Source organism: Oryzias melastigma, linkage group LG5 (genome assembly GCF_002922805.2).
Source record: "Oryzias melastigma strain HK-1 linkage group LG5, ASM292280v2, whole genome shotgun sequence".
In the NCBI taxonomy this organism is placed as follows: Eukaryota; Metazoa; Chordata; class Actinopteri; order Beloniformes; family Adrianichthyidae; genus Oryzias; species Oryzias melastigma.
Genome location: NC_050516.1, coordinates 18,667,756 through 18,677,944, shown reverse-complemented (window position 1 = coordinate 18,677,944; position 10,189 = coordinate 18,667,756).

Sequence of the window (10,189 nt, the reverse complement as noted above, 5' to 3'; positions counted from 1 at the left end):
GCAGCTGTTGTCAGGCGTAGAAATGAGTTCAAAATGAATTGTTTTATGCCGCTGGTAGAAACTACAGTGTAGCTACTCAAAGTCTCTCACTAATGTTGAACACAAGAACAAGGAGTTTAAATGTTGGATGAAATGAATCCTGAAACCTTTAATAGTGGCTTAATTTATCAGAACATCGTTTCACATTATCAGCACAATAAACAGAAGAATGAATATTCATTGTGTTCAGAGCAGCTTTGACAAAAGGGTCAAACTTTGATAATAAGATAGGATCTTATCACTGCTTTTGCTGGGATGTTTGTCTCAAACCAGTCTTTTTTTAATCCTTGTTGCTTTTGTATGAAGTAAAATTGTTAGGAGTCAGTTTTGAACTTAAATAAAAATCATGAAATTATAACATTTTATTTTGGATTTTACACCAGAACACAAAGTATATATATGTTATATATATGTATTGTGTATTTGTAATTTTTAATTCTTATATTTGTATTTTTAGATTCTTATGCTTATTTTGTATTTTTGTACTTTTAAATTCTTATGCTTGTATTTTTTAATTCATATTTTATTTTCATTTTGTGTTTGAAACAAAGAACAATAATAATAAAAAAAGACTACAGTGAAAGTTCTCTCATAATGTAATGTATATGTGCAAATGACTCCAGAAGGCGTCATCCAGATCAAGTGCCACCAGCCCCCTGGTATCCTGGGGGTATATAAAAAGCAGGCTATTCTGCACGCCTGACAACTGCCTGACTACCACCTGACTGCTGCCTTTTTCTTCTTGCTTATTCCTGTTTCGGGTCAATGGATGCTGGATCCTATCAAGGTGCGACGTACAAGGATTGAGGCAGGAGTGCTAACCATTCACCATTACGGAGCCCCTAACTTTTTAAATTTTTTTTTTTTATAATACAGAAATGAGGTTGGGTGCTCAGTGGTCCGAAGTTGGTCAAAATCCTCTCATAGCAAAAGGAAGAGACTTCACCATGCAAGGACTACACGTTCTGTCTGTATCTAGATGGATTTTTCTAGAATCTAAGAACAATTTTACTACATTTTTCACACTAATTCCTCTATAATAGCATGAGTGAAGTGAGGATTTTAAAGATTAATTAACAACAAAACATGTGAAAATATCCTGTTAAAATGGCATAAAATTGTTTGAGCTTCAGCACAAGTTGACTGATGCATCATTCTTACACACACTAAGATGAAGCAAGCTGTTCTTCTCCTTTTTTATTTATACGATGCAGTAAATTCTAACTCGATAGGGTGTAATGAGGAAGGGGTTGGTTGGGATGCCCTCTGCCAGAGTTTAATATTCTAATGTCTTCCCCCACCAAAAGAAGACAATCCTCAGAGAACCCAACCAGGATTTACTTCCTTTATCACCTCGACAGAGTATTTAATTTCCTAGACGTTTTGTGTGGGTTTGTGGTTCATACAGGCTACAGGGCATTGGTGGGTAGTCAAGAGGCAGTCAGAGACAGTCAGACAGAGAAAATAATATGATTGTTAGCCTCCTGCCACCCCTCTAGTCTGAGTACAGAATTGAGACATGTTCACTTACAAGTTCATGAACATGTTGCCGTCCCTCATTCAGTAATGGAGACATTCAGTTCAGTGTCAGCTGATAAACAGTACTGGAAATTCAGATGACATTTTTTAAACTACCACAAGTGTGACTTTTATCCTGCATATTGTTAGAGAGATGTGGTGGCTCCCACTTGCAAGTGCGATCTCCTGTTGTCAATTGTGAGGACGTGCAGAAATCCAACAACTTTTTTTCAGAGGCGACAACACAAGATGTGATTTCTTGCAGGTGTCATTTTCACAAGGCAATTAACTGAAGGGCTTTGGATAATGCTAAGTGAGCAGATGTGCAATACTTTACTTGGAAGTGGGAAAGATTGCACTGGGCTTTTTGACACACAGAATACATGCAAATGTATGGGTCTTTTGTGTGCAAATAGCACAAAATTCCCGTCAAATACTACTCAAAAAATTATCACAGAAACCTACATGCACTCACACCTCTAATCAAATAAAATAAATGGCTTTCTTGGCTGGATGTGTACATATGGATAATCACATCTATCTTTGGATGAAGAAGTTGTTATAGGTTGGTGGTAAGTGGATGCTAGTGAAAGAGACCTAGAGTTGGAGGTGAAACGCAGATAGTCTACTAGTTTCACTGACCCAAAACAACTTAAATATATATAATAGCAGGATTCTTGACGGTAAGGAACTGCTTCTCAATATATATATATTTTTTATTATTGATTCAGTTTTAACCTTGTTTTAAGATTTTTCTTCAGTTTTTTATTTTTCTGGATTTTTCTTCTTCTGGATGCCACTCTCAAAGTCTCTTTTTCCTTCAACTCAAGCTAGCCACCTTCTAAACAGATTTTCAGGTGTTTTGAATAAAAGCTGTATCAGTCAGCTACCACAAAAGTGAAAGTCAAGTGACAGATCAAATATTATAATTTAAAAGAAGTTTTTTTCTGTACTGATAACAGCACCTGCTAATTCTTGTAGCCTTGAGGCTGCAGGTTTGCTCAGCCTGCCGTTAATAAGACCCATATAAATCACAAGTCCCTTGGTTATTTTCCTAAAAATGCAAAACAACCGGCCACTGTAGCCCATGTGTGACATGAGTAAGTGTAGCTGCCATTTTAATGTACGTGCAGTTTTATCAATGAGCGCCTATTCATAGTTAAAACAAGAGCTGAGGGTGGACAGAGCAGCTGTGTGAACTTACCAAACACACACACACAGACTCTCAATTACATCATACACACTCAATTAAGCCCCAACAAAGTAAAAGGTGAACTCAAACACATTAGCAGATCTGTCTATGAATACTAATAGGGAAAAGATGGTGGGTATACACATCTAAAAGAGGGCACTTGAGTGAAATTGAAAATAGTTTTTGTTGGAGTGCATTGAATTCTGTCATTGGTCTCGGAGTACATTAGGTGTTCATTTTGAGTGTGACATTCAAAGCAAACAAAATTTACTTTAGTCTGTTCTATTTTAGGAAGAAAAATAATGAAACAGACCTAAGGGTGTGTTTGACTACAAATCTTTTTCTGGTTGTTTTCAGGTTAGCACCTCACAAATTTGTTGTCATCAGAGGGCAGTAGAGAGGACAGAGCTCATGCAGATCAAGAGAAAAAAGGGCCTCAAAACACTAACTTAAGTAAGGGTGTATTCAGACTGGACACATCTGGCTCACTTGAGGTGAACCAGTTTGTTTCCCTCAATATTCTGGAGCATTTTCAGTCTGAATGCATCCAAGCGGATCCTGATCTGGGATCAAGAACCACCCTCTGACCCATCTTTCGAGGTGGTCTTGGTCCAACTGAGCTCAACCGAATCGGATTCACTCTGACTTTCCTCAGTCTGACTGGGCTCCATGCTCAGAGCAGAACAACTGAACCAAACTGGCCACCGTAGCCGGGCCTTATGCAATGTAAACAGGGGAGTGTAGACACAGCAACTCATTCAAGTTTGTTTGGATGAATGCAGCCTCATTAGAACAACTTTTACATGATACATATTATTTCTCACATCGTTTTCCCAACAATCTGTATGTCATAAACACTTCTCGGTGTACCCTTTTAGCTGTAATGTCCTCACCAACTACCTTGCAGCACACTTCTGCTGTACCAAATGTAAAAAGTGTTGAACCTGACATTGAAAGAGATGTTTAAAATTGATTAGTGAAATATAAAGTGAATAAGTGAGCTGTCCAAGCAGGGATTGCAAAGCTTAGGACTTTCATTATTCTTTCTCTCTTTGTTTTCCCCGCCCTTGTAATTCCTGGCCAATAACTGAAGAGATGTACGTTTGATGTCTGAATACAGACCCAACGTATGATTTCGAATTAACCAACAGACTTTTAAGGTCTGAAAACTCCCTAATTTGACTACATATGGCACACAAAAAAATGTGTGCAATTTCTGGGATTTTAAAATACAGATATTTTGGTTGAGAAAATGGAAATCACCTCTACAGTATTTTTGAAAATATTAAAACTTGCACTGATGTGTACAATAATGTGTGCAGTCAAATACAGTTGATAGACAAACACAAGCCAACTTGCCTGAATAAAGTATTTAAAGCTACTTAAAATACATGTCTTTCTCCATAAGCTATTCAACCAAATGCAACTTTCTACATGTTAGTTGTGACCATGCACACTGAAAAAAAACAGATCCTCTAGAAATACGTCAAACATTTTAAAAAAATAAAAAAATGTTCTGTGATAAGCAAAAAAAATTGCCAATGTGGCAAGAAAAAGTCTTATTAAATTCCTAAATATTAGTCACAAGGCATGCTTTCTCAAACAAAGATACTGTAATTTTGCTATTGTAAAACTTTCTTGATAAGATTATTAAGAAATAAGACATTTTTTTTTTTAAAAAAAAGGGTATTTCTGCTTTCTTCAGGTTCCGTTTTTACTTGTACATGTTCAGTCACAATTCAACATTTTTAGTTTTTACAGTACATTGATGCGGCTGACTTTCTGTGCGGAGATTTCTGAATAACTACAAGCTTCTGACAACATGTATTAAATTCCACAATTTGAAACATTTAAAAGGTTTTACTTGGTTTCCCCATATACATATGAATGCTCAACTGGAGTGACTTTTGACAGCGTCTCAGTGAGAGAACAGAGGTGTATCTGCAGTCTTATCAGCGACACCAACCTTCAGACTTACTTCTCAGTTATGTTTTTGCTGGAGAGGAAGGATATACCACACTTCCTAAAGCTCCACCCTGGCCCAGGCTCTGAAGAGGCAAAAGGCCAAAATAAAATGAAGGCCGAAGGAACTGTTGGCTGTTAAAAAATAGAGTGGGACCACCCTTCACAAACACATTCACCTCACAATAAATTTGGGCCTTTGACATGGGATTTACAGATTTAAAAAAGGTGATTTCAGGATAGATTCTATATCTTTGGTCAAATGTTTTAACTTTGAGATCATGAATATGTGCTTTAAGACAAGACACAGTGCAAATTTATAGCTATTTATATACAATTATGTGTCTTTGTCTGTGTTTTAGGGGTGGAAAACATTCAATTGAGTTGAGGTTTGTGGTGATTTTCCAGGTATGTTTCATTCATATAAAGACATTCTTGGCTGGCTGCTTCACTCGCACAAGCACTGTGTTTCTTTCATGAACACGGGGACAATAGTGATGAAGGAACACTGGAATGGCGGAACCGGAAGTGTGCTGAGGACAGGAAGTAAGAAGCACAAGCAGGAATAAACTGCTGAAAAAGCAAGAGGGAATTTTCCATTTCACTATCTTGAGGCAATGAGAAACATAAGAGATGAGCCCAACATAACAATAAAGTACCTCATCTGAGACATTAACAAATGCATAGAGAATCTTAAACGGTGCCTCTATATCTAATTTGTCTCTCATTAAATGCCCTTTGTAGCATATTTTGGACGTTACTCCTCTGTAGCACACTTTGATCAAAGGACTGGCATTTTTTTTTAGCCATCGTCATGACACAAAATTAATATGTATCTTCAAAAACAACAATGAAAATAGACATGTCCAGGGTGCATCCGTGTAGATGGGACAGGCTCCAGCAACCTCATGACCCAAAAAGGGATTCAGCGGGTTCAGAATGTGAATGGATGGAACCTTAATTGAAAATTAAGTCACAATGTTAAGAGATTCCATCTAAAATTTGACATTGACACTGTTAATAGATTATTTAATTGAATAAGCATTTATTTAATTTAACTTTACAACTCTACAAAGCCAGTTAATAAACTGAGCACTCTAAAACTTGAATCAGTCTGTCTAAAAACAATAAAATGAAAAGCATGAAAACCTCCAGGGTGCATGGAATTACTGCAGATGGTGGGTAATCCCCCAAAAATTATTGAATTTTGCACATAAAACCTATGTTTAAAAAAAACTTAAATGGAAACTAAAATCTAGAGCTACAATTGGCTGTCTCCATTATGATATGAAAACAAATAAACTTTATTAAAAAAAAAAAAACATTCATTTTTTAATTTGCCCAGTGAATATTTTTTGTGGATGTCGCCCGTCTGAAGCGGAGGGGAAACAAATTGCAAAGATGTGGTGCCATAATTGTCTTTGCTGGTTTTGTTGAACACCTTACTTGTGATTGCAGCTCTCCAGCCTCAACACACAGTCTTTATAGTATTTTATATCCTTCCTTCTTTATGTGGATAAATGCAAAAAAGCCTTAACCTATCTATCAGCAGCCATGAATGCATTGTGACTGCATATACTGTCATATGCATTTCTATGGATTCTTGGCAGGAACAAAGTGATTACTTCCAAAGCAATTTCACCGCGAAGCAAACACATCAATCACATATTAAATAATTTACCACCAGTTACATTTTTGCTTCATTTAATAAGCTAGGCTTTTTTTTTAAGTTTTCAAAAGAATCTGGTGAAATTGTCAAATAATTTCCATGGTGATGCTTAAAATGTGCAAAGGTGCATCCATAAAAACAGCTCCTCACCTGCTTGCATCATACAGCAAGGCAGTGGTGTTTTGTTGAGAGTATATATATAGTGTCTAATTACATTTTGAGCAGTGGTGATAAATCATTGGGATCTTAATCAGAGCACTACAATGAAGGGTGTCATCAATCACTTACTACAGCAAAACACAACAGCAGCGTTAAGCTTCTCTTCTTATGTTTCTGGTGGCGCCGCTTTTACACCAAACAGAAACATTATTGCTGTGACACGCTGAACTCAGCAGCATGGACGCCACTTTACAGTTCTGACAAAAGCAATCAAAGGGTAAATGACTAATATTAGGACATGTGGGGTTGTAAAACAGACAAACTCTCACTCTGCATGCCAATGGAAAAAAAGTTCTGGCTATTTCAGATGATGATGTAACTCAAGCTGAAAGTCCTAATCCGTATATCATTCGTTTTTTAGACTAAAACCAACAGAAAAAAACCCAAAAAACTAACAATTTGTTCAATAATCAATTTCTAAACAAACATGGAAAAACAGATAATGGATTGTTTTTTTTTGTTTTTCCTTTTATTAATAAAATAGAAAATGGAGTAAACGGATAATAAACGTTCAATTTCTCCTACTCCAATCATTTTTTGTAAAAGCGTTCCTAGAGGTATTTTAATTATGATAATGACCTTTTTAGGTAAAATTTAAAAAAAAAAATGTTGTTTTCTATGAAATAGTTCGAGAGCAGCAGAAATTCATTAGGAAATCACTTCTAAATTGTGAGAAGGAGCGTTGGCTCAGAAGTAAGCCTTCCCTAATTTCCCATCATCCCTTTATTTACACTCTCCCCTATTGGCCTCTTGTAACCCTAGCTAACATTAATGGTGCAAAAAAATGGCGAGCAATATCAGATCTAACAGTTTTGAGCCAGATATACATGGATCTATTTGTCTACAAGTGAATGCATCAGAATGGAGCAGAGCAGGGAGCTCGTAGCCCGGTGATTGTAGTTTTTTTTTTTTTTTTTACTTATTCATTTCTAGAGCACCACCAGCCAAGGAGGCCCAAAGTGCTGTACAAAAAGAAAACAGAATATATTATAAAATCATGAAAAGCATAAAAGACATAAATAAATTTGAACAGATTAAAATTAATAAAGGGTAGCTAGGCAGATACTACGGCGTGGTAATGGAGTTAAAGTTTGGCTTTAAAAGTTTCCAGGAGTGTAGCCTCTTTAATAGCCTGTGGGAACTGATTCCAGAGTTTAGGAGCAAGCACAGCAAGCGCAAGGTTTCCCAGGAACTTACATTTAGTTCTTGAAACCAGTAACACACTCTGGTCCGTAGAGCGCAATGACTTAAGGGGGGAATATTTTAAAAGCAGGCGAGAGAGGTAAAAATGTGCAGTATACCTGCTAATGACTTAAAAACATAAACAAAAACAGGAATTTATGTAACAACTATAAGCTTTTTTTGTCTGTTCCTGATTGACAACGATTTGAATAAAGAAATACTCAGAAATGCCATTTCAAACTTCAGTTTTGTTATGTATGTCCTCCATCGTGACAAAAAAATGCTACAAGAAAAAACTAAAAACACGACTTTCATTGGAGTGGCTTTTCTAAAGCACCATACTAAAAACAAGAGGTGATTCTTTTGGTTTGCTATGATGGAAGAATTGGCTGGTTAAGATGTGCCTCTTCCAATTCTTAGGTTGCAGATAATGAATAGCAGAAAGATGGGTCACCTCACAGTGTCTGTGGTCACATTCCAATTGAGCCAGTTTGCATGGGGGACTGAAAAAACGGGCGTTTCAACCAAATCTACCGTTTAAATTGGGTCAGAGCAGGAGAATTGTAATTTCTAGCCCCCGGTTGCTCAACTTTCCACAGTATGTTTAACTGATTTATAGGAACCTTTGATGAAACAGGAGGAAAAAAAGGAGAAAAGAAGAGCAGCTGTTGGAGTTTGAATTGTCCGTGAGCAAGTGAGCACTGTTAATAACTGGTTCACAAATGCCCTCTGGGTTTCCCTTTTTTCCCTTTTTTGCATTGAGTTCCATTAGTTCGATCTGTTGCTTTAAGATGAGAGCAGAGCTGAGGTTAAATGAAAGAAGACAGGACAGACGACGCAAATAGGGAGTGGAGACAGCAGGCAGTCATCTATGAAGGACATGGCCGCAGCAGTTATTTTTAGTTATCAGTTTTCAGAGGCTGTCAGTTGGAACATCTCATTAAAATAAGAAAAAAAAATCAAATCATAAAAACTGCGAAGGTTCTTTTTGCTCATGCACAAAAGCAAGCATGCACACTCACATCCCATAGTAGCATAAAGTAGTCAGTGCACTCAGGGCGATCGCCTATCAGTGCATACATTAGTTGATTTTTTTGGTGACCTTTGCAGACAATACCAACTTCCACTTTTCTTTTAATATTAGATGAGGTGTGAGCAGTAAAATTCATTAAATCCATGTGCCCACAGGCAGGAAAGTCTTTTAAAATGCAGACAGCTCTGTCCAGTCTCAGGTTTATTAATCATTTTATAATGAGAGTTTAAACGCTTTTATTCATCATCATGTCGTGAACACTGTAAATCAGGAAACTTGAGGAAGATGCCTTCAGTGCTGACATTTTTAAACGTAAAAAACAGATTTAAATGTCCTGTCATGCTCACAGTAAGTGCTCCAATCTGTAGTTTACAGCTGACAAGTTAATATTATGATAATTGACATCAATAAAACAGGTTTATGACTTTGTATTGAGCTTACATAAGAATATTTCCTTCAAGATGTTTTATTCTAAAACTGCAGCCATGACATTAGTTGTATGCAGCTAAGATAAATGCAAATGTTTTAGAGAAAACATGTAATATAAAAAAATATCCACTTGAATAATGCATGATTTCAATATATTTTTCATTGCAGTTTTTTTTAAGGTGAATTGTGCTAATATATCACTCCTTTTCAATAGATTATAATAGTGTGCACACAGCAACACTGATTTGAAAATAATATTTTTGAAACAAGAATTTCACATTTTGTCCTTTGTCAAACAAGATAAAGTTAATAACAGTGTTCTTTGAATAATTATCATTATTTATGATTAATTATTGTATACTCTCTCACCAAATAGTTTCTAAATCTGACATTTTGGTCACATTTGTTTAATTTTCACATTCTGTCAAAGAGTTTCACATCTTCCAAATGTTATAATAGACATGTTGTTAAATCCTCAAAAATCCTAATTTATTAACTTGGTCCTTATGTGATTTTTTTTCCCATAAAAAAAGCCCTTTTCATTCACTTTGACATCTCAACATACATAGCAAACACCAGTAACTATTCAAGTTTTTCTTTTCCTTCTACACCATTCCTTTATCAGACATTTATTTGTCTTAATCAATTTTTGTGCACTGTTTTCTTTTTAAATTTATCTTTCATTGAGTGGTCAGTTTGATATAATTTGTTTAAATTTGTTTTTCATAAAATTATTTGAAAAAGCATGACAAATCTATTTATCCAAAACTTTTTCTAAATTGAATCTAATTGATTCCTTTTTAATGTACATAATTGTGACACATTCAAATTCTAGACAAAATCAGATATCTGTTGATTGTTTTTCTTTTCTTTTTTGTTTTATAAATCAACAGTTTTTTTGTGAAAAACATAATGCAAAATTATGTCCCTGTATATCACTGAATAG